This window comes from Eumetopias jubatus, unplaced genomic scaffold (genome assembly GCF_037043125.1).
Source record: "Eumetopias jubatus isolate StellerSeaLion01/CBP00866 unplaced genomic scaffold, mEumJub1_p1.0 scaffold_2, whole genome shotgun sequence".
NCBI lineage: Eukaryota > Metazoa > Chordata > Mammalia > Carnivora > Otariidae > Eumetopias > Eumetopias jubatus.
Window position 1 is genome coordinate 116,475,296 of NW_028274808.1, and position 26,247 is coordinate 116,501,542.

Here is a 26,247-nt window from a genome sequence, read left to right on the forward strand (position 1 = left end):
TAGCAAGGATAATGGATGCTATCATAAATTGTGGTAAAAATGTGTCAAGAGTAGGGAAGCATCTGAGGTTCTACATTACTGGCAAAACCAACGAGTTACGCTGTCACAGTTCATGAGTGCCTGGGTCAGAAACAGAAGACTGTATTACTCATATCAATGACAATAGGCAGAACAGCAGCATCTTTGGTACCGATTTCCCAAGCCTCATTTCCCACAAGGACGCTTTTACCTGGAACTTATCATAAGAAAATTGTTGGAAAGAGTGTAAACATACATATACATACATGTGTTCTCATTGCAGCATTTTTTACAGTATCAAGATAAAAAGAAACAACACAAATGTGTAATTGCTTAAACAATAGTGCATCCAATAAGGGAATATTAAGAAACCCTTAAAATGATCATACAGATCTATATTTATTGATGTGAATTTAAATATCTTTAAAATTTTTATGGGGGATATTATGGACTGAATTGTGTCTTCCCCAAATTCATATGTTGAAGCCTTAACACCGAATGTGACTGCATTTGGAGATAGGGCCTTTATAGGGGTACTTAAAACTAAGTGAGGTAACTAGGGTTGGTCCCTAATCTGATAGGACTAGTATCCTTGTAAGAAGAGGAAGAGATGCTAGAGCTCTCTCTTGGCATGCATAGAGGAAAAGCCATGTGAGGGCACAGTGAGAAGTTAGTAGTCTACAAGCCAGAAAGAAGGATCTCACTAGAAGCTGGCTTTGCTCTCCTCTTGGATCTTAGACTTCTACTAGCCTCCATACCTGTGAGAAAATAAATTTCTGTTGTTTAAGCCACCCAGTCTGTGATACTTTGTTTTAACTGCCTAAGCAGACAAATAAAGGGATAAAGTAGCTCACATGAATTGTGAACTTATTTATATATAATTTTATAATGATGTCTTTGCATGAAGAGAGGTTTAAAAGGATGTTCACCAATGACACAGTGGTCATCTCTGGTAGATTTGGGTTGACATTTAACCTTTTTACTGATTCTCTTCTATATTGCTTAACTTTCTACAGTAAACATGTCATCTTTTATGTTCCAGGGGAAAAAAGTTACAAAGCTAACCTCAGCATAACTTCATTTAAAAAAAAGTTCTGACTGGTCATCTCCCAGCCACTTATATGATTTTACCCTTCCAAGTTAATGATTTCACTGATACCAAGTGCATCCTGAGATGGACAATCTTAGATGTTATGATAAGTGGTCCTGATAAAAGAGTGGTTAGAAGTGTGAGACAGGGCTAATACCACATGGAATTATGTTAGATCTCCTTCTCCTTCTTCTTCTTCTTTTTTTTTTTTAACAACTGATAATCAATTTATTAAAAAGGTTGATTTAAGCATCTGCAATGGTGACTTCAACCTCAACTCTTGGCTCAATACTGATGGAAGTAATCTGTTTAACAATCTCAGAAGGACTGTGCAAAGCAATGAGTCGCTGTGGATCCTCATCTAAAAATGATCCCAAGTCTTAGAATCTTCACTACAAGGAGTTTTTCTTGTAGTGATTCTCAAGAGTCTTGGTAGGCATCCGAACTAGTCCTCTCACTTTGAGATTCTTTTCCTTTGCGCCTCTGATCAAGTCAGCACATACCTTTTCCAAAGATTTCACGTTGCGGCTGGTGAGAGTAATTCTAATTCGGTGAATAGCCACCTCCGGTTCCACGGGTGTCTTCCCAGGCTCTTTCAGGAAGACGTGGTCGCAGCTGCGGCCGAGGTTTGGACATCCTGCTCCTGCTCCTGACTCACCGCTGTTCGCTCTCACCGAGGAACAAGTCAGTCAGGAAGCCCTGCCTCAGCCATGGCTTTTAAAGATCTCCTTTTGAATGTGAACTTGAGCAGGTTGAAAAACTGCCCAGTAATTAGATGGGTGAACATCTTTTGCTTCAATCTCTCTGCTCCTCAAAATAATGCTGACCTATTTAAGTGGTTCCTTTATGGGTTCCTCGTATTGATAGGTTTGGTTCAGATGTTATTGGTACGATAAAAATTTAAAAGGCAGATATCTAGAGTTAATTTTTTTAAATTTTAGTATTTTTGGGTGGGCATAAAAGCAAATACAGTCTTGGGGCGCCTGGGTGGCTCAGTTGGTTAAGCGATTGCCTTGGGCTCAGGTCATGACCCCAAGGTCCTGGGATGGAGCCTTGCATTGGGCTCCCTGCTCAGCAGGGAGTCTGCTTCTCCCTCAGACCCTCCCCCATCTCATGCTCTCTCTCTCATTCTCTCTCTCTCTCTCTCTCAAATAAATAAAATTTTAAGTGAGACTGTATTTCCTTTTTTTTTTTATAAAGTTAAGGCAACTTCTTTGTTTCCAGGTTTTTATTTAAATTCAAGATCGTTAACCTATAGTGTAGTATTGGTTTCAGGAGTAGAATTTAGTGATTCATCACTTACTTATAACACCTAGTGCTCATCACAAGTGCCTTCCTTAGTGCCTATCACCCATTTTAGCCCATCCTCCCTGCCACCTCCCCTCCAACAACCCTCAGTTTCTTCTCCATAGTTAAGAGTCTCTTATGGTTTGCCTCTCTGTTTTTATCTTATTTTATTTTCCTTCCCTTCTCCTATGGTCATCTGTTTTTTTCTTAAATTCCACATATGAATGAAATCATGTGGTATTTCTTTCTCTGACTGACTTATTTTGCTTAGCATAATACCCTGTAGTTCCAACCATGTAGTTGCAAATGACAAGGTTTCACTCTTTTGATGGCTGAGTAATATTCCAGTGTGTGTGTGTGTGTGTGTGTGTGTGTGTGTGTGTGTGTGTGTGTGTGTGTACACACACCGCATCTTTATCCGTTCACGTTGATGGACACCTTGCCTCTTTCCATAGTTTGGCTATTGTTGATAAAGGCAACTTCTTTTTTAGTCAGTATATAGAAGAGGCTTGTTTTCATTAGTTGTGTCATTAGGCATTCTGCCTTATTCAATGGAACTATTTCCATTATAATTGGTGTTAGTCTAATTATAACATCCTGCCTTTTGTATATAATTTTGATATATTAGCTCCTTATAATTACAAATTTTAAAAATAGCAGACAAGGGATGCATTTGTGCCCATTATTGAAAATGAAATTAATGTGTAACCCAGATATTAGTTGGGGCTTCTGGTACCTGAAGACTTAGGTAAATTTGGTTCAAACCTTCAATATCTCAGTTATTATGTATACAGAATTCCGCACAAGATTTCTGTGACTTCCTGTACTTCTTTCTTTTTCTTTTTCTTTCTTTTCTTTCTTTCCTTCCTTCCTAAGAGTTATTTCAGAGAAAGAGTGTGTGCAGGGTGGGTGGGAGGGGCAGAAGGAGAGGGAGAAAGAGTCTCAAACAGACTCCATGCTGAGTGTGGAACCCAATGCTGGGCTTCATCTCATGACCCTGAGATCACAACCTGAGCCAAAATCAAGAGTAGGACTCTCAACTGACTGTGCCACCCAGGTACCCCTTCCCATGTTTATTTCTAATGGTCACTCCTATTTATCGTCCATCTTAGCATATTTTTCCATTATAATCTAGCCTATATCAGCCAATATGCAGACCATCGTTTCATTTTCCATGAAAAAATCGAATCAGTTATGATTTTGTGAATTAAGTAGCATTATTGAAAACTTGAAGGGCTGTTAGGAGAGATCACATCACACAATCTTTGATCAGTTTCCTTGCCTCACTTGTCAGGCTCTGCCTCCTTCTAAATGCCCATGCCTCTGACAAAAGACCTTTCTCATGATCTGCAGACCGCTGCAGATTCCTATCAGTTTTACTCCTTCTTTAATGGGGAACATTCTCTTCAAGTTTATTCTGCCTGCCTCTGATACCTGGAATTATGGAAAATACACTTTCCTATTTCATTATATTTCATTTTTCTATTCCACCACAATGATGACCTGAAAATGTAATGTTGCGGACGCTTATGCCACAAATCAGCGGCCAGGGTGATACTCTCATTCAACAAACAAGTATTTTTTAGGTAACCTCCAAGTATTCGATACTATGCTAAGTACTGGGGATCCAAAGACATAGTAATGAGAAAAATACCTTTTAAAATCTTTTTCATTTGAAAAAATATAAAGTTATAGAATGTTACAACTAGGAAGGTGCTTGGTGGTCACCTGTTTGAACTCTATCTTCATACAGATTAGAAAACTAGGGAATAGATTGCAGAACTTGTTGATGGCAGAGCTGGGACTGGTAGCTGTGTCTTCAGTTTCTTGGTCTGGTTCTTTTTCCTAGACAACTTGTATTATGGGGGATTTTGACTAAGTGAGGATATAGGTGAGATGTGTTGGGGAAACACCAAGGGGAAAATGTAAGAAGTACACAGGGAAAAAAGAGTAAAACAAGCTGGGTCTCATGAGAAAAAGTGAGAGAGGATATGCCAAGCCACAAGGCAGCACTGGGTTCATCAAGTAGGAGTGGTTCACCAGCAAAGTGAGGTGTGTTGAAAAGGGAATGAGCTTAGGTGTATGCATTAGTAGGTGGGAAAAGAAGAGAGAAATGTAAAACCAGTGCTTCCTGAAGCTTGTTAATGTTTCATATCATTTATTCAGACTGTCTGATGGTACCCAAAATTTCCTCTGATGTCACTTTTTTTGTGTGGGCTATCAGAGTAGGAGTTGGTAAATTTTTGAAAAATCGGGCCATCTTTGTGGGATTCTCACAGAGTTGAGAAAATAAACTGAATAATGTTTTTTTTCTTAAGGTTTTAATTATTTGGGAGACAGAGAGTGAGCACAAGCAGGGGGATTGGCAGAGAGAGGGGGAGAAGACTCCCCACTGAGCAGGGAGCCCGAAGCAGGACTCAATCCCAGGACCCTGGGATCATGACCTGAGCCAAAGGCAGACATTCAACTGACCGAACCACCTAGGCACCCCAAACTGAACGTTTAAAAAAGGAAAAGAAACTCTTCTCTTAAAAGATTTCTTGGTATCACTGGAGTAGACCAAATAGTTCCAAATAGTAAAATTAAATGTGACAGTGTTAACCAAAGAACCTTAGATACAGACACAGATACATGATTTCTATTGTCCAGAAGCTACACAACACCAGACTACTTGGAAGTGGTGATAGGGAGAGGATGGAAATACTGCTGAAGACTTGGTTTGTTCCCAAGTACAATAAAAAGGGAAGCACCCATGATGCTCAGGAATGCTTCTCCTTGACCTCTCTGTTGTACAGTATTTTCATTCTCAATCAGCACACAATTTGACCTTGCATGTGAATTGGTAAACTGGGCCAGTTAGAACCCTATTCTTTTAAAGTTTACTGTTTATAAGACTAAACACCTACTTAGAATAGAACATAAACATTTAGGAATAGAAAACCAAGCAAAGCAAGGCCATGCAGGAACTAGAACTGGGAATTTAACAAGTGAGGTTCTTCCTCTGTCATTTCAGTCTGCATATTCTTTTTATTCCTGCTTCTGAATGTCTCTTTGCAAACTTAAATGGTTTTTATCGACACCTGGCCCAATGTGGTTTCCCTGGCCCAATTCCACATGATCATTCTTATAATTCTTATATCTATGATCATATTATTCCTGCATTACTTCTGTTTCATAGCTCAAATTTATCTTTTATTGAGGTATAGTTGGCCTACAATATTATATTAGCTGCAGGTGTACAACAGAGTGACTTGACATTTATTTACATTATGAAATGCTCACCACAATGTCTAGTTACCATCTGTCAGCATATAAAGTTATTATAATATTTACTATATTCCCTCTGCTGTACTTTGCATCCCTGTGACTTATTTTACAACTAGAAGTTTGTACCTCTTAATCCCCTTCACCTATTTCATGCATCCCCCTACCCTCCTACCACCAGTTTGTTTTTTGTATTTGAGTCTGTCTCTGTTTTGTTTTGTTCATTTTTTTTAGATCCCACATACAAGTGAAATCATATGGTATTTGTCTTTCTGTCTGACTCTTTTCACTTAGTATAATACCTCTGGGTCCATCCATGTTGTCACAAATGACAAGATTTCATTCCTTTTTAATGGCTGTGTAATATTTCATCGTGTACATACTACATTTCTTTAACCATTTATCTATTGATGGACACTTAAGTTGCTTCTGTATTTTGGCTTATAGATAGTTCTGCAATGAACATAGGGGAGCATATATCTTTTCAAACTAGTGTTTTTGTTTTCCTTGGATAAATACCCAGTTGTGGAATTTCTGAATTCTATGGTATTTCTATTTTTAATTTCTTTGAAGAACATCTATACTGTTTTCCATAGTGACTGCACCAGCTTATATTCCCATCAACAATGCATGAGGGTTCCCTCTTCTCACATCCTCACCAACACTTGTTATTTCTTGTCTTTTTGATTCTAGCCATTCTGATTGTGAGTCGGTATCTCATTGTGATATTGCAAAACCTTATTGTGAGGGTTTGATTTGCATTTCCCTGATGATTAGTGATTTTGAGCATCTTTTCATGTATCTGTTATACCATCTATATATCTTCTTTTGAAAAAAATGTCTATTCAGGTCCTCCACCCATTTTTTAAAATTGGATTATTGTTTGTTTTTTGTTTTTTTATTTTGTTTTTGATTTTAGTATTGAGTTGTATATTTCTTTATATATTTTGGATACTAACTCCTTATTGGATGTATCATTTGCAAATATTTTTTCCCGTTTAGTAGGTTGTTTTTTCATTTTTTAGAAATCATATGAATACTTTTATTTTTTAAATTTTTTTATTATGTTAATCACCATACATTACATCATTAGTTTTTGATGTAGTGTTCCATGATTCATTGTTTGCATATAACACCCAGTGCTCCATTCAGTACGTGCCCTCTTTAATACCCATCGCCGGACTGATCCATCCTCCCACCCCACCCCTTGCTTTTTCATTTTGTTGATGGTTATCTTCACTGTGTAAAAACTTTTTAATTTGATGTAGTCCCAGTTGTTTGGTTTTGCTTTTATTCCCCTTGCCTGAGGAGACCGATCCATAAAAATATTGCTAGGACTGATATCCAAAAAAATACTGCCTATGTTTTCTTCTAGAAGTCCTGTGGTTTCAGGTCTTAACATTTAGGTCTTTTACCCATTTTGAGTTTCTTTTTTGTGTATAGTGCAAGAAAGTGGTCCATTTTCATTCTTTTGCAGCTTGTCCAGTTTTCCTGACATTATTTATTGAAGAAAATGTCTTTTCCCCATTATAAATTCTTGCCTCCTCTTGATTAATTGCCTCCTTGTAGATTAACTGACCATATAAACATAGGTTTGTTTTTGGGCTCTGTATTCTGCTATTTTAATCTGTATGTCTGTTTTCATCCCAGTGCCATACTGTTTTGAATACTATAGATCAGTAGTATAGTTTGAAATCTGGGAGCATGATACCTTCAGCTTTGTTCTTTCCCAAGGCTATTGGCTATTTGGGGTCTTTTGTGGTTCTATACAAATTTTAGGATTATATGTTGTAGTTCTGTGAAAAATGCCATTGATATTTTGATAAGGATTGCACTGAATCTGTATATCGCTTTAGGTAGTATGGCCATTTCTTAAAAAAGATTTTATTTATTTAATTGACAGAGACAGTGAGAGAGGGAACACAAACGGGGAGTGGGAGAGGGAGAAGCAGGCTTCCCACAGAGCAGGAAGCCCGATGTGGGGCTTGATCCCAGGACTCTGGGATCATGACCTGAGCCGAAAGCAGTTGCTTAACCAACTGAGCCACCCAGGTGCACCTAGTATGGCCAATTTTAACCATGTTATTTCTTCCAATTCATGAGCACAATATATCTTTCATTTATTTGTGTTACCCTCAATTTCTTTCATCAGTTTCTTATAGTTTTTAGAGTATAGCTCTTTCACGTCCTTGGTTAAATGTATTTCCGGATTTTTTTTTTTAATGCAGTTGTAAATAGGACTGTTAATTTCTTTTTCAGATAGTTCATTATTAGTATGTAGAAATGCAATTGGTTTCTATATTTTGTATTCTACAATATCACTGAATTCATTTAATAGTTTTAATAGTTTTTTTGGTGGAGTCTTTAGGGTTTTCTATATAAAGCATCATGTCATCTGCAAACAGTGACAGTTTTACTTCTTTCTTACCAGTTTGGATGCCTTTTATTCATTTTTCTTGTCTGATTGCTGTGGCTAGGACTTTCAGTACTATGTTGAATGAAAGTGGCAAGAGTGGCATCCTTGTCTTGTTCCTGATCTTAGAGGAAAAGTCGAAAGTCTTTTGCCATTAAATATGATATTAGCTGTGGGTTTGTCATATATGGCCTTTATTATATTAAGGTATGTTCACTTCATACTCTTGTTCACCCTGTACCTACTTTGTTGAAAGTTTGCACAATATGGATGTTGTTTTTGTCCAATGTTTTTTCTGCATCTGTTGAGATGATCATATAATTTTTATCCTTGATTTTGTTAATTCTGGGTATATCAAATTATTTATTAGTAAATGTTGAACGATTCTTGCATCCTGAATAAATCCCACTTGGCCATGTGTATGATCCTTTTAATGTGTTTTTTAATTTGGTTGTTAATATTTTGTTGAGGATTTTTATATCCGTGTTCATCTTAGACTAATTTTATTTTTGTAGTGTCTTTGCTAACTTTGGTTCAGGATAATGCTGGCTTCCTAGAATGAATTTGGAACCATTTCTTCCTCTTCAGTTTTTTAAAATAGTTTGAAAGGATAGGTATTAATCCTTTTTTAAATGTGTGGTAGAATTCAGTGACACCATCTTGTCCTGGACTTTTGTTTGTTGGAAATTTTTTGATTATAGATTCACTTTCATGACCTGTAATCGGTCTATTCAGAGTTCCTATTTCTTCCTGATTTAGTCTTGGAAGATTATATGTTTCTAGGAAATTAGCCATTTCTTCTAGATTATACCATTTGTTGGTGTATAATTGTGTATAGTAATGTTTTATAATCCTTTATATTTCTGTGGTGCCAGTTGTGACTTCTGTTTCATTTTTTAATTTTTTTTTATTTGATTTATCTCTCTTCTTGATGAGTCTAGCTAAAGGTCCATCAATTTTGTTTATCTTTTCAAAGAACCAGCTTTTGGTTTTATTAATGTCTTCTTCTTTTTTTTTTTTAGTTTTTATATCCACACTGATTTTTATTATTTCCTTCTTTACTAATTTTGGGCTTTGTTTATTCATTTTTTAGTTCCTTTAGGTATAAGGTTAGATTGTTTATTTGATTTTTCTTATTTTTCGAGGTAGGCCTGTAGTGCTACAGAACTTTATCTCTTCTTCAATTCTGAATGATACCCTTGCTGGGTAGAGTATTCTTGTTTCCTTTCAGCACTTTGACTATATTGTGCCACTCCCTTTTGGCCTGTAGAGCTTTTGCTGAAAAAACAGCTCATAGCCTTATGGGTAAACCCTTATATATAACTAGTTGCTTTTTTCTTGCTGCTTTTAAGATTCTCTCATTATCTTTAAATTTTGGCACTTTAATTATTACATGTCTTGGTGTGGACTTCTTTCAGTTCATCTTATTTGGGGTTCTCTATGGAGTTGGACCTGATTTCTATTTCCTTTCCCAGGTTAGGGAAGTTTATAGCTATTATTTCTTCAAATAAGTTTTTTTCCACTTTCTCTCTCTCCTCCTTATGATATGAATACTGGTATGCTTGATGTTGTCCCAGAGGTCCCTTAAACAATTCTCATTTTTTAAAAATTTTTTTCTTTTTGCTATTCAGCTTAGGTGATTTCCACTACCCCTTCAGATTGATCTGTTCTTTTGCATCATCTAATCTTCTATTGATTCCCTCTAATGTATTTTTTATTTCAGTTATTGAATTCTTCCACTCTAAGTGTTTTTTTAAAATATTTTCTATCTGTTTGGTGAAATTTCACTGTGTTTATCCATTCTTCTGCCAAGTTTGGTGGGCATCTTTGTGACAATTACTTTGAGTTCTGAATAGGTAGATTGCTTATCTCCATTTCGTTTCATTTTTTTCTTATATTTTGTCTTAGGTTTAGAACATATTCCTCTGTCTTCTCATTTGCCAGATTCTCTGTTTTTTTCTATGTATTAAGTAGATCAGCTATATCTCCCAGTCTTGTAGTAGTGGCCCTATGTAGAAGGAATCGCCTTATGTAGAAAAGCCCATTCTCCCCCCCCAACCCCCATCGCCAGAACTAGGCACTCCATAGGTGTCTCCTGTGTGGGTTGTATGAACTCTCCTGTTGTGGCTGGGCCATGACTACTACAGGAATGCTGGTGGTTGGGCTAGCCTAGCCCTCTGTGTGCCAGCTTTGTGGTGGGAGTGCTGGTCCTAGCTGACGCTTCCTGCTGGGTATGACAGGATGGAAACTGCTTTGAAGAGGCACCCCCTGGGGCAAATGGGTTGGGCAAGATATGTCTGCTCCTAGCTCAAATTCTTGAGAGAGAATCTGGTTCATTGTGCTCAGCTTACATCTTGGTTTCCTTTTGAAAAGTGTCCACTGTTGGTCAAATCAGCTATGGCTAAAGAGGAAGGAAGGAAGGATGAAAGCCCCTTTCTTCAGCAAGGGAATATGGTTTCCTGTTTTTAGTGAAAGTCCATGTGTTTGGTCCTGTGATCTAAATTATTTTTTTCAGGCTCATGGTTTTGAAAAGTGTGATTTATTTGTTCTTCAACTCATTAAGCATTTCTCAGGGGTGTTTTGGTCTGGGATTCAGGTTTTCTTAATGAGCACTCGGGAAGTTTAGAATTAAGATTTGGGATCTCATCAGGAAAGGTGAGAAAAAGTTAAAATCATGGGAAATGTGAGGCTTTGTCTCCTTAGGCTGTAAATGGCAATAGTTACAATGGACTACAATTTTCTCTATGTTCTTGATTCTTTTGCATGGCCTAAATTTAAAACAAAATCAGGGAAGGTTTTTAAAGAAATATATATTTGATGTGGTGGCCCAACACTCCTCCAAAAATAAAAGTCAATTTGAGAGATTAAATAAAATTGGGCTATAGTGGGAAGATTGGGGGTAGGGTGGAGTTTTTTTCTTTTTCTTGTCCATAGATTTTGATTAGTGGTGAAATCATAGAATTCCATTTGCTCTTTTGTAAAGATCTGAGAGCCTAAGGCAAAACATCATTCATATCTCCTAGTAATGTCTGCAGGATTTGGTGGGTCACAATGAAGAATTTTATTGATTACACTATGAGAAATCAACTCAAAAGTCACCTAGAACTTTAGGTCCAGGATGCATTCTGTGCATGCAATGGCAGAGGCTGGTTATTCATTGTTGTGGCTAAAACTGAGTACCATGGTGCCCAGTTACAGCCCTGGCAAGGGGATCTTCGGGGAAGTAATTGTGGTTTCTTTCATTGCCTTCATGTGGCCTCTGAGTGAGGAGCCTAATGATTATTTTCCAGTCTGGGGCAGCAAGAGAACTAATATGACTCTGTAATTTTGACTTCCCCTGTCCACTAGATCAAATCAATACTCCCCCATCCCTTTAATAAAACCATTTCCCACAGATGCTGAGCAGCTGTCCTTGTCTGAAGATGCTCTGAGAAAGAAAACAAGGGCTAGAAACCCTTAATTTCCTGTGTTGATGATAAGCAGACTTTATTGAAAATAAAACTTTCCCCTAGTAAGGAGGAGAGCAAGAAGACATGGGTAGAAGAGTGAGCCAGAGAGGATGGAGGAGTATAAAGGAGGAGTTTGTCAGAAGCCCTCTTATGAAGGCTATATTCTTAAGGTCATCTGCCTTCCTTGTGCATGCTATAATTGAAAATGGTTAATAAAGGGCTTTGGATCAAATAAGTTACTTAAAGAGAATATAGGACATAGGAATTATGGCTGTTAGAATTGAAGCCATCTGCCAAAAAAAAAAAATATCAGAGCTGTTTGGGCAGTTTCTGACATGTCTTACCTACCATATATTGACTTATTTTGAAAAATTTTTTGGCTCCATGTATAGAGAATGAAGTAGGAGTACCATGAGTATCTGATAAAAGGGAACCATGTTATTTTATCTGTCAAGAAAAGATTTAGTTTTTCTCTTGTTTCCCAATAATCTCCCTTAGTCTGGAATGAAACCTAGCAAGAAGAGAACAATAGGCAATAATGTCAAGGAGCTGGGCTTGGGTGGGGATGGTAGAAGACTCAGAGTCAAAGATGGGCTGCTCAGAGGTTCAAACTCCTAAACTATAGTGGACTGGTAGGTCTGTTCCTTTGGGAATTTGATAGGCAAATCTAATAGTGCTTATGATTGGATTTTTATTAAATTTTTCCAGTTGTAGCTAATCTTTTGAATTTTCATGATGGAAGAGATATCCTCAATGACTAAGTGCTGAATATTTTTATCCTACTCAAAGGAAATAGGTTAGGCTTTCTTAGTGATTCTGTGTGGGAATCATTCCTTTTGCATCAAAATAAACCACCATCCAAGTTCCTAACAGTGGGAATAGAGAACAGCTGATAAAAACAGGTAGTATGCACAAGTCAGCTATGAGGAATTATTTGTCTCTGTTGTCAAAAGCAAAACTTTCTAGACTAATTTTTCTTTTATTGAAAGATAGCAGCCTTTCCCCCCAAATGTTATTTTTTGCTATCTTAAAAGTAGGAAAATATTTAAGCTACATTATCTTAGCTGTGTTGAGTTTTGGTGGTGACTGATGGGTACAGTTCTGTCAGTTTTGTTTTCTAAAGAACAAATTGTCAGTCTAAACTGGAAGAAAACACTGTCAGCTATGTCTGGATGAGCAAAATTATTGGTTGTGTCTCTGGAAGGTGAAAGTTCTGGGGAGTAAGAGAAAATTGCCAGATGTATATTTTCAAGACAGAATTGTTGGCCATGTCAGTTAAATGACAGGTTACTATTATTTTACTGCTGAACTGTGAAATTTACCATTTTTATCCCCTTTGGCATTTGAATTGACGAAGTGAACTCCACCCAAATTGTCATGTGCATCGGTACTTAGCAAGGACAGATGTGCCACATGTGCCTTTGTGCTATGGCTGGAAAGATAGTTATGTATGGGCAACCAACCAGGTAGTATATGATAAAATGTTGCCTGTATGAATGGAGAAAGAGCCATTCTGGGATCCTTTAATGGGTACTTCAATTCAAAATGAAAGGCAGCTAGGTCAGTGGGAGGTGGGACAAAGGCACAGCAAGTGGGGCAGTCATTACGAGAACACTATATTTAATAACATGGCTGGTGACAGGTTTGTACTAAGTCAATAATTCTTTTCTGAGTCACAGTTGGTTCTGGGGGTGTGTGCTGGGGGGTGAAGAGAGAGGGAGGCAGGGAGGGAGACGGGGAGACTGAGACTGACTATATTTCTAAACTGGCTTCCATTCAACTTGCAAGAGGTATTTCTGACAGAGCAAGGTAACCTTAAGAGTAAGGAGCAAAGAGATGAGAATATCTTGTGTACACTTATATAACAAGTTATATAATAAGACTTATTTTTTTAAGACTTAGTTTATTTAGGGAGAGTGAGCACGCATAGTGAAGGGCCAGGGGGAGAGGGGGAGAGAGATAGAGAGAGAAGCAGACCCCCGCTGACTGGGAAGTCTAAAGCAGGGTTTGATCCCATGACCCTGAGATCATGACCTGAGCTGAAATCAAGAGTTAGACACTTAACCAACTGAACCACCCAGGTGCCCCTAACAAGAGTTACAACAAGAGTTTTCAAACTCATATTTGAAAAAAGCTTGAATGACACTGACAAAATGAGGTGGATTAAACTTCATTACTGGAAGGATTGTAATTTCTTTCCCAATTACTGAAATGCTAATACTGGGCACATTTTATTTTTTGAGACCTAGATGGTATGGTTTATTCTGAAGGAATCTCTGGGATAGCCCGAGAAATTTGTTGTCTGTTTTATTTTTATTCTGTGGGTTTATGATTGTGGTTTTGGAAGGCAGGTCCAGTTTTGAGTCTAAATCAAGGAAGTTGGAAATGTTGAGTTTCAGGATTCCAAAAGTTTGTTCTTTAGCAAAACTAATTTGCTTATCTGTATTATCATATACTCTGGCTAACAACTTTTAATGACTTCCTGATGCCTACAGGATAAAGTAAATATGCCCTAGACTAGAACTGAAGACCTTTATAATGTGGTCCTCCTTGGTCTTTTTAATTCTGTCCCAAATTCTTATGTACACCCTGCAGAAAAATGGCTCCAAACATTATATATTTCCTAAGCCCCATCCTGTTGTTAATCTAACCCTAACCTTAACTCTAATCCTGACTTTGACTCTTCCTCTTGGAGTTCTTTGGGACATAGAGCAAATATATCTTTAGTGATGTCTAACGTATCTGAAGATCACTCTTACTCCTTTGTAACCTAGGCATTTATTGTTACTCTGTACTGCTAATTTGGCACTGATTATATACTGTCTTTTATTGTGTTTATGTATTTAAATATTTTTAAGGGCTGACTATGTGTATTATATCTGATGTTAGAGATAGGCACATGTCTTGTTTCCCATTCTATCTCCTTGGCCATTGTAGTTCAATAGGGGAATCGGAGAAGAAAATGGGTGGTTCCAACAGGATGCGGAAAGTGTTATGAGGGGGGAGCTCAGTGCACGATGAGAGCAGACAGGAAGAACTCCTTACCCAGACTCAGGGTTCTGAAGGAGACGTCTTCCCTGTGGAAGTGACATTTAGGCTGTTACCTGAAGGAAGGGGAAGAGTCCGAGAGGTGCACAGGTGCAAGATCTTAGTTCCTGCAAGGAAACCATGGCAGGGTCCTTTATTGAACTAATAAATGGAGTTAATGTTCCTTATCCCTCTTCCTTTCTCCTTATTTTAAGCAGGTGGACTCTATGTGAGATGAGGATGGTGAGTGATGAGGGCGATATGGGAGATGCATATCCTGAAGCACATTGTGGGCTATCACAAGGGGTTTGAAATTATCCTATAAGGAGCCATTGAAGAGAAGGATATAAGGGGAGATACAAGGTCAAATTTGCATTTCAGGAACATCACTCTGGCTTTAGTGGAAAAAGATTGTAAGCTGGATAACCAAACAGAATGGTCTGCCTGTTGTAGTGTCCTGCCCATTTTAGCGTTTGTCTTAGATTTTTCATTTTTTTAAAACAAATTAGGAACTTCTCTTTATACCTCTAGCTTCTGCCATGGGCTCTTCTTCTAGTATTTGAAATGTATGTCAGTGAACAGAATTCTCACCTTAACATGTGGTTAAGTCTAAAAGGCACCTCTCTTTCAAGGACAGCATGCAAAGCAGTCATGATAAAAAAGCCAATGGATAACTAGATTCTAAGTCCTTTAGGTCTTGACTAGTGGTGGGAGTAGTATATAAAACTGCTTTCCTACCTCTGTACCAGCCAGTTGTGCCAGGTTGTGAGATGCAGGAAACTATAATGCTCAGCAGAATTTGAGGGACAGTAAAGGTTAAATGTACATGAAACAATGAGCAGAAAACAAATTGGGTGGTCTTGTTGTAGCACATAAAGAGAGAAGGTCCACTACAGTAGTTTTGTTATTTATTGTATGTTATACATCCACAACTATTTGCTTGGTTTTATTATTTGATAGCCTTTTATATAGCAATAAAAGCATTCACCAGCTATGAGTTCAAAAAAATCAAAAGCACATATTCAGTGAAAAATTAGGTGCTGAGTTATAGTTTCTTGAGAAATTTGATGTTGATTGACCAACAAAATGATTAAACAAAATAGCATCACTTACCATATGAAAAGCAGAAGACAGAAATCACTGAAAGCCAATCTTACAGAATTTAGTACTTATAAGAAAGCTATGTGTGACTACAATTTACTATGTACAGTTGTAGAAAGTATGTTTTCTTATCAGTGTATGAACATGACTTCTCAACAGATCAAATGACTGCTCTGTTCATATCCAATTCCAAGTCTTCTAGTGCATCTGTGAATGGTGAAGGACAACCATTGGCTCCATTAGAAGAGGAGAAATTCTCAATCATTGATGCTGGTTATGTATCAATATTATCAGATGCTTCAGTTAGAAAATCCATTATTTCCGATACTGGTCCTTTTCCTAAAAAATATCATACATGGAACCAAAGTAAGCCTTTTGGAAGTTTCTTTGATTGTCGCTGTGACTGTCATTGCAAATTTAGTTTAAAGAGAAGTTCAACTTTGAATAAGAAATTATTTTGTGATAATACAGATTTTGGTGAAGCACAGACATGAGGTAATAAATGTTTTTATACTGAATTAAGAAACCTATGGAGCTGAAATGTACTTGGGTTGGTTGTGCTACACACTTTATAACACCAGAACCATCCTTGGGAGGAGGCATGAGCCAGGCTCCAAGTTTCCAGCACATTTCCCGTTGTCCCACCAGGCTTCATTTACAAAAAGAAAAAGAAGAAATTTGTAAAGAATTTCAAGAAAGTAACAGCAAGAGCATTAAATCCTAAATATGGGAACTTTGGCTCATGGGGCCCTGGTTGCATGCCCGTGGAGCTGGCCCTGGATGTAATCAACTTATCAGAAAATGAAACAGATTGTTGGGTTTATATGGCTTTGTACCTTCCAGCCCCTTGACTCCATTCTACCTTTTTCAGAGAACCAGGAGTGTGATTTCCCTCCCCTTGGTGGTGAGCATAGACATGCCCAGGGCCATCTGGGGAAAAGCCCAGTTAAAGTGAGAAGGGGCTACTCTAAACTGTAAATGACTGCCCCTTCCTTGGTCAAGTCTGTCTAGGTCCCTTACTGAGAAGAGAACTTGTGGCACCATCAGTGCCTGATGCAGAACATCCCAGGAGGATTGAACCCACACAATGGAACAGATGTGTGTTCACACCCACATGTCTCTTTTTCCCTTTATTACTTTTTATTTTTTCCTAGTGGAGAAAATATAAACAAACAACAAACACACACCCACACACAAAATGTGAATGTGTTTAGTCTAGACTAAGCTTTTTATTTGGTTCTGATTTTTCTTTGGGTGGAATGGAGAGCCAGGGAAAGAATATGAAGGAGGCTTTGTTTGGCTTGGGAAAAGAAACTTCTAAAATAAGAACTACTTTAATATCTAGTGAACTTCACATCATCTTGTTTAATTCTGTTAACCAATCCACAAGATAGCCATCATTATTCTTATTTTTTGGACCGAGGACAGTATGGCTCAGAAAAATTAAATAACCTGTTCAAGGTAAAGACATGGCAAAATCAGCCTTTGAATCCATGTCTGTTTGACTTAAAAGCTATGGTCTTTCTTTGGAGACAAGGTTCTTGTCCTCGTGCAGCAGACTAGTCTCTCTCCTGGATCTCAAGAAGACTGTAAGTGATACCTCTTCCAGGGGTCTAATTAGTGCCCAAAGAGGTGGTATCTCCAACTTTTTCCAGCCACGTTAGACTTAGAACCATTTTCTAACAGAGTAACAAGTATGCGATTTTGCTGAGAGGATAGCAAGTATAAGAGAGAGAAGGAGGAATTAGGAATAGCTCTTTTTCCCCCACAGGAAGTGTTTAATTTCCTGGCTTTCTAGTGGGGAAAGGATGCTTGCTATTCTTCCCTCCTCAGTTCTCTCAATAATCCTGGTAGCCACATTGGTACAGAGTCCGTGTCTGTGAGATGGGAGAGAAAATAGGGGGAGGGTTTTTCTTTGCCCAGTTTATTTTCCTCTCTCTGGTCAGATGTAGATGCTGTACACACTGGATTATGACGGCAAGTTCTTTCCTTTCTGGGCTGTCTCTCTGAAACTCTGAGGTAGATGGCAATCTGCCACTTTTGAGTCTCCGACCTTTTGAAAGTACTGGTGTCATCATTAAACATTTGAGAAGAGCACTAACTTTGAGGAAATGTGCTTCTCATGTCCCCTCCTTCAAACTCACCCTCAGCCCTTGTTCCACCTTCCACTCTTTGACCCCATTTCCAGAACAGGTAGTGCTCTCTTGAGTCATTCTTTCTGTTTCTGGATGGCTCACATTAATAGTGACTCAGAAAAGATGAACAGCCCTCTCTTCTCTGAAAGATCTCATGGTTAGATTCAGTCAGTGGCTTCTGGGCGTTGTTCTGTCCTTCCGTTGTCAATCTGCGCAGGCTTGGGGGTTTTCCCTCTTCAAACATTCTGGTTATGAATGGTTATCATGAGAGTGAGTGACTCACCACTGTTTAATATATCAAGGGGTAGGTGGGGTGCTGTGACATCAGCTGCTGGCGTGTCCTTGGAACCAGATACATGCCCACCCACACCTACGCTATTTTGCTTTTGTCATTTAGAGCTGGAAGTGCTGAATAGGGCAGGATCCCAGTATTGTAATACCACCGTATAATGTTTTCCACTGACTCTTTTCAGAGACTCAGGTGCAAGACCCAGCTGCAAGGGGAGAGGGGGGTGGGGGGCAGACTTGTAACGTGTAGGTGATGCGTACTCACCATCTTAAGCTGTGTCATTGGATCTGAGGCCATTTTTGTCCCTCTCACTCACCTTTTCCCACTGACCACCCAGACTTCTTTGCAAGGGAACAAAAATAATGGGCAGTGCGTCTTAGCCAGTTCATTCATGGAGCCCAGACACAATCCACAGGACTCCACTGACAGTCCTAGATGAGGTTAATATATATGTGGTCACCTGGGAATTCTATTAAAAATTGGACAGCTGGTCCAAAGGCTAACCTACTGGGCCTCTGACTGTTCTGATTGGTTAGCCAAAGGTCTACTGCCCAGATAAAACAGAATTTCTCACTTCTGCCTTACTTGCTGCCAGGCTCCAGAGCCACTTAATAAGTAGCTCTACGACGTTGAGAAAACTACTTCAATTCTGTATCTCAGTTTTGTCAACTCTAAAATGCAGATAATAACATTACTTCCCTTAAACAGTGGTTAGCAAGGATTGGGAGAGTTAATCCATGTAAGGTACTTGGATCAAAATTTGGCCCATAGTAAAATTCTCTAAGTGATAGTAATTATTATTATCCTTATTAAGCCTCTAGTTTGGGAGCTTCTTAAGCTACAAACCTATAAGTAATATCATAGCTTACCTGGGAGATGAAAGCATAGTCTTTGGAAGGTTCTGTGCCTCAGCTAGAAAGCACCCTGACAAGCTGTCAGAATCCTCCTGATCCATAAATACCTGATACTCCATGAATATGATACTCTCTGCCTGTGGTTACGTTAAAAGGAAGCATGTAGGGGGTGGGACCAAGTCAGATTTATCCTTATTTCCAGCCCTTTTTGTGGTTCTTCCATATAGGCTGGTGTGTTGTAGATGCTCCGTTGAATTGGCATTGAGGGCTCTTCCCGTGAGCCTTTACCATGAAAATGCGACTCTTGCTTGGGCAGAGCTGGCTGCTCCATGGCAGAGAGAGGCTGGTTTCATGTACTGCGAACTCTAGAATTCCCAACTACTATGATGTAAGTGTCCCAAAGAACACAGATTTGTTTTAAGTACAGTATTTCCACTCTCTACAACAGCGCTTGGCTCATGGTCTGTGAATAAATATTTGTTGAAGGTATAACTAAATGAAAAACATTGGAAGAGCTTTGGGAGGTAATGTGTTTAGAAGGGGGCACAAAGGGGCTGACTTAAAGTCTGTGCTTGTAGAGATACCACTTTTTCAACTTAGGTTTTATTTTTAATTCTTTTTTTGTGATAAAATATGCAGAAGATGAAATTTACTATTTTAAACATTTTTAGGTATATGATCTAGTGGCATTAAGTACTTTCACATCATTGTAGAGATTTCTACCTTCCACCTCCAGGAATTTGTCAACTTTAAAAACTGAAATTCTGTACCCATTTAACATTAGCTCTGCATTCCCTCCTACTCCCAACTCTGGCAACAACTACTCTGTTTTCTGTTTCTATGAAGCAGACTATGCTGGGCCCCTCAAATAAGTGAAATAATGCAGTATTTGTCCTTTTGTGCCTGCCTTATTTCGCTTAGTGCAATGCCCTTAAGGTTTATTTATGTTATAGCATGCGTCAGAATTTCATTTCTTTTTGTGGCTGAATAATATTACGATTTACTGATCTCTCTACCTATCTGTCTATCATCTGTCTATCTCCCACATTTTCTTTATCCATTTGTCTTAGTCACTTTGGGCTGCTGTGACGAGTTACCATAGACTGGGGGGTTAAAAAAAAAACCTTTCTCTCATACTTTTTGAATGTGGGGAGTCAAAGATAAAGGTGCCAGCAGATCCTGGGTCTGGGGAGGGTCCACTTCCTGGTGTGCAGATGGCTGTCTTCTCCTTGTATCCCCACATGGTGGTGAGTAGAGAGCAGGAGCAAGCTCTCGTGTCTCTTCCTGTAAAGACACTAATCTCATTCATGAGGGCTTTATCCTCATGATCTAATTACTTTCAAAGTGTCTCACCTGATACCATTGCTTCTGGGTTAAGATTTCAACATGTGAATTTAGTCGGGGGGGGCACAAATATTCAATGTATATTACTGGTCCTCTGTCAATGGACATTTGGACTCCTTCCACCTTCTCAATGTTTGAATTTTTTTTTTTTTTGAGGAACCACCATACTGTTTTCCTTAGTGATAGCACCAGTTTTCATTCCTACCAGCAATGTTCAAGAGTTCCAATTTCTTCACATCCTCACTAACACTTGGTACTACTATCCCACTAGGTGTGAAGTGGTATCTAGTTGTGGTTTGATTTGCATTTCTGTAATGATTAGTGGTGTTGAGCATGTTTTCATGTACTCATGGGTCATTTATATCTTTTCTTTGGAGAAATATCTATTCAGGTTCTTTACCTATTTTTAAATTGGGTTGTGTGTTGTTTTGTTGTAGAGTAAGAGAGTTGTTTTAAATTCTTTGTCTAGCAAATGTGATGTCTGTGCTTTTTGAGGGATGCTTTATGCCAGTTTATTTTCTTCTTTAGAATGGGCATGTTTTCCTGTTTCTTTGTCTACCTTGTGATTTTGTTGTTGTTGTTGTTGTTGTTGAAAACTGGGCATTTGGGGAAAACAGCAATCTCTCCCAGTCTGTGTAGACTGGCTCTGTGCTAGAGTAGTAATCTCTTGCCCCATGCATGTACTGGGCTTACTCTTCAGGCAGTGTTCCTGAGGAGCTCCCACTCTTTTTCCCCACCTGAGCTCCAAGTTAAGCAAAATGGAGACCAGATAGATGTTCAGGCAGACCCAAGACAGATCAGAATGTTGCATATAAGATCTGCCCTGACCCTCTGGTTCATAGGAGAGATTTGAAAGCTAGCATGTTGCCTTTTCTAGACCAAGACTGTGCTTCACCCAGGAGGTAATGGGCAAGGGCAAATAGAAACACCACAAAATTCCTACCATTTTGAATGTGACTTTTTCTTGATTGGATTGTTTCCTTGGTTGCTAGTAGACTTTTGACTTTGACTTTTTCCAGTGCTCCTATAAGGTTATTTTAGCCAATTTCTGTGTGTGTGTGTGTGTGTGTGTGTGTGTGTGTGTGTGTGTGTGTTTAATGTTTTCGTGGGGCTCAGAGACTCCTGGTCCACCACTATGTTGATATCCTTCTTCAACTTAGGTTTTATGACTTCTTTTAGAGTAGCTTTGGGGGGGTATTGATGGAAATTGATATTTCTTGAGAGACCTCCCCACTGAAGTTACTCTTATTTTTTTAATTTTTTAATTTTTTAAATTCGTTTCAGGGGTAGAATTTAGGGATTCATCAGTTGCATATAACATCCAGTGCTCCTTACATCAAGTGCCCTCCCCAATGCCCATCACTCAATTATCCCTTTCCCCCACCCACCACCCCTCCAGCAACCCTCAGTTTGTTTCCTAGAGTTCAGCATCTCAAGGAAAGAGCTCAGCATCATGGCTTGCTTCCCTTTTAATTTTCATCTTATTTTATTTTTCTTTCCCTTCCCCTATGTTCCTCTGTTTTGTTTCTTAGATTCCACACATGAGTGAAATCATATGGTATTTGTCTTTCTTTGACTTATTTCACTTAGCATAATACCCTCTAGTTCCAACCACATCATTGCAAATGGCAAGATTTCATTCCTTTTGATGGCTGACTAATACTCCATTATATATCTATAAATAATTCCTTTATATATAATGTAATATATAACTCCTACACACACACACACACACACACACACCACATCTTTTTTTTATCCATTCATCTGTCAGTGGGCATCTGAGCTCTTTCCATATTTTGTCTATTGTGGACATTGCTGCTATAAACATTGGGGTGAATGTGCCCCTTCAAATCACTGTTTGTATCCTTTGGATAATACCTAGTAGTGCAATTTCTGGGTTGTAGGGTAGCTCTATTTTTAACCTTTTGAGGAACCTCCATTCCAGGCACATGGATTGGAAGAACAAAGGTTGTTAAAATGTCTATGCTACCTGAAGCAACCTACACATTCAATGCAATCCCTTTCAAAATACCATCATCATTTTTCATAGAGCTGGAACAAACAATCCTAAAATATGTATGGAACCAGAAAAGACCCTGAATAGCCAAAGTAATGTTGAAAAAGAAAACCAAAGCTGGAGACAACACAACTCCAGACTTTAAGCTGTACTACAAAGCTGCAGTGATCAAGACAAGGAGGAGAACTTGAGGAGAACACAGGCAGCAACCTCTGTGACCTCGGCTGCAGCAACTTTTTGCTAGACACGCCTCCAAAGGCAAGGTAAACAAAAGCAAAAATGAACTATTAGGACTTCATCAAGATAAAATCTTTTGCACAGCAAAGGAAATAGTCAACAAAACTAAAAGGCACCCTACGGAATGGGAGAAGATATTTGCAAATGTCTTATCAGATAAAGGGCTAGTATCCAAAATCTATAAAGAACTTATCAAACATTACACCCAAAAAACAAAAAAATCCTGTCAAGAAATGGGCAGAAGACATGAAGAGACATTTCTCCAAAGAAGACATACAAATGGCTAACGGACACATGAAAAAATACTTAACATCAGGAAAATACAGATCAAAACCACAATGAGATACCACCTCACACTGGTCAGAATGCCTAAAATTAACAACTCAGGAAACAACAGATGTTGGCGAGGATGTGGAGAAAGAGGGACTCACTAAAGTTACTGAGGCACTATTCCAGATTTCTGGATTTTGAAAACATGAGTTTAAGTAGAAACTCTTATGAGAAGGCAAAGTAAAGAGGATATGGAAAGCCATGTTTGGAGTGGAAAGAAAGCCTTTCTAACCTCTGCTATGAGGACATGATTGAGGGCATTACTCACACGATTAGTGTGTATTCTTTATGAGATCCCAGGGGAGAAGTTTTTCTTTTTCCTGATAGGTTGTAAAATACACAAATATTCCCTGAAAAGTAGGCAAGAAATTTATCATGCCCATTTGCCTCATGAAGAAATTAAACATTAATAGGAGTTTTAGCCAGAATTTTTCCGCCTACTCTACTAAGCTGCCCCCCCCCCCCACTGAATATGGAAGATTCCTTTGTAGTTGAAAGCAAGATCTCTGTCTTATTTACTGATGTATCCTATGCATCTAGAATGGTGCCTGGCATTTGGCAAGTGTTTAGTAAATATTTGTGGAACGAATGAATGAATGGGAGGAGCCAGTTTTCTATAGTAACTGAGAGGAAAAATGAGGACTTTATTTTTTCAAAACTTTGTTTAGTGAACTTTATAATGAAGTATAACATACATACAGAAAAGGACACCTATGCTAAGTATATAGATCAATGAGTTTTCACATGAACACATTTGGGTAACCAGCTCCCAGATACAGAAACAATATGCCCTCCTCTAGTCAATACCCACCACCAACCCCTATCTTCTCTCTAAAGGGTAACAACTCCCCTGATTTTCCTAACCCCAAAGGATTTGTTTTGCCTATTTTTGAACTTCCCATAGATCTAATAATCTAATCTGTACTCTTTTGTGTTTGGCCTATTTTTGTTCAACATTTTGTGAGATTTATCCATGTTGTTGAATGAAGTTGTAGTTGAAGGTTACAGTAACCTTTTGAAACCTTAGAAACATTTAGTTCAAACATTAGTTTGAAATCGGTGTCAGGTGAAATCTCAGATTTATAGAACAATAGCCTTCAATAGCCACCATTTATTGAGTACATAGTAACAGACACTATGCTGAGAACTGGAATTCATGAATGATCTTACTTAATGAACCCTCTTGACAGGTTTCCTGATGTGTAGGCCTCATTCTGTCTTGACAAAGAAACTTAAGCATAAAGAAGTTAACTAGTTTGCCAGTAAACAACAGGCTTGTAATTGACGGAGCCCTCGTCTGAGCCCTGGCCCGGCCGTCAATGATGCTCATGCTTTTATTAACTGCTACTCTCATTTGCCTCCCCATATAAGGATCCTTTAAGACCTTGCTTCAAATGAATATACATTTAGGTAAAACTAGGTGGAAGCGTGGGCTGGTCCTAATTTGGAGATGGCTGTCTTTTAGTCTCGTGCTCCGTGTGATAAGATGGTTTCCTGGGACTCCCTATTGTCCTGACTGGTATATATGTTGGCCCTCGGGTCTGTTTTCTTCTGTTTCCCAAGGCTGACTCCGGGACCCGAGCCCTGGCGAAGAAGAATGGAGCTGGCCTCCAGCCTGTGCAGTACAGATTTGGGCCTCGGGATAAAGTCGGGAAGGACTCTCTCCAGCCATGTCTTGTTTCTTTGGGCCCCAATAGCTGTGGATCACAGACCCAGCGAGAGGTCAACTCCATACCAGCTGTTCTCAATTTCTGTGTAAGAGGTGGTGACCTTGGCTTGAATCAGCCCCCGCTGAGAACTGGATTTCTCTCTCAAGTGAACTGTTGCTGTGGAACTTGTCCCCAGAGGCAAACTCTCCCAGCCCGGGATTTACTGTGTTTACTTCCCAGCTGTTCTTAACACACCATTCAGAATGATGCAAGTTTTTTCTTGTTAGATCTTCCTTGGGCCAACATTTGAGTGTCTCCATTTCATAGCCTTAATACTCCAGGCTCACTTTGTTGCTTTTGCCTTTGTTTGTAGAAGTTATCTGTGTGCAAAGACAGAGTCATCCACTTGACACCAGGAAAGGCTGTGCTCATACTGTACATCCTGTCTCACCATGACCTGTCATTTTGTGAGGCAGCACACCCCCTAACTGTCCATTCTCCTTTTACCCTTGATTTTTTTTTTTTTTTTAAGATCTCTCTTTGCTGATTTTACAGATTTAGTCAGCATTTAACTCTTGGTTTAGAGTTTTCACTTCCCCAGTTTGGGGAGAAAGTGCATGCACTTTATCTCTTAGTCCCTTTACTTAATTCTTATATTTCAAGCCTCCCCCCTTTGCGGGGAATCTTCCTAGTGCCATCAGCTCCCTCTAGTAGTTCAGCACTTCATCTCTTTGCTGCTTTTAAAGTCCTATAGTCTCTGGGGTTCTGTGATGGTCGCCTTTGCTTATTTCATCTGCTGATCTAACTCTCTTTAAAAGGCATCTTTCTCTGGGATCTCCATTTTCTGTTCTACTTCCTCTTGTCTCAGAGAGTGATTTTTAAGGTGGCGGGTACAAATGCATACTCCTGCGGCCTCTATGAACTGTCTGGAAGAGCCAGCTTGATTTTTATGCCGGGCACCATGTTGGACACATTCCCAGGCGTAGCCCACGGGACCTCAGGGCCACCTTTGTGTGAGAGAGAGAGATGCTATTACCATTTAATAGAGATGAGGAAATTGTGCCTAAAAGCATGTGGCTGGGAATCAAACTCGGGTCTATTCAACCTAAAATTTTGTCTACTTAACCCTAGTGTCTCCAAATCCTTTTCCTTTTGATAATTATAAAAGAATACTGTCCAGAGGAGAAGGATGACCACATAATATAGTTTGTGGAGGAGCGTCCTAAAATAGAGGGCTAATCCGGCAGTATTTTTCTGTCCGTTCACCCACCCGAACACCCCTGTCCTTCGAAGCCCAGCTCAGGTCTCCCCTGGTTTGCCCAGCCTTCCCTGGGAACACTTCCTCCCGGTGCCCTCTCCTTCCTTTGAATAACTCTGAGGCCTGTTTGATCCTGTATTCAGCACCTACTTATTTCACCCTTTTATTGCATTCTTTGCACGGTGACCCATCCACACTCCCCATCATCATCCTCGTGTGTGTGTGTGTGTGTGGGGGTAGTTCTTTTGTACATTTTATCTTCCAAACTGCCCTGAACAGTTTACAACGTCAAAATATATTTTGATGAACTGAGCAGACCACATCTCTGGATTATCTTGTAGATTCTGGCTATTCTTTCATTTCATATTTTGTCTTCCCTCCACTTCCCTCAAGTCCAAGGACTTGCTCTTGAGTTTCTCCTCTTCCTTGCTACTCACAAAAGCCCTTGTGTGTGTTTCCAGGCCGCTTGTATCACCTTCCCA

At 39.0% G+C, this 26,247-nt stretch overlaps 1 pseudogene; it reads right to left on the reverse strand.

Annotated features, from left to right (window-relative positions):
* Positions 1-1,332: 1,332 nt before the first annotated feature.
* On the reverse strand, positions 1,333-19,046 carry LOC114222667 (small ribosomal subunit protein uS10 pseudogene; annotated as a pseudogene).
* Positions 19,047-26,247: the final 7,201 nt, after the last annotated feature.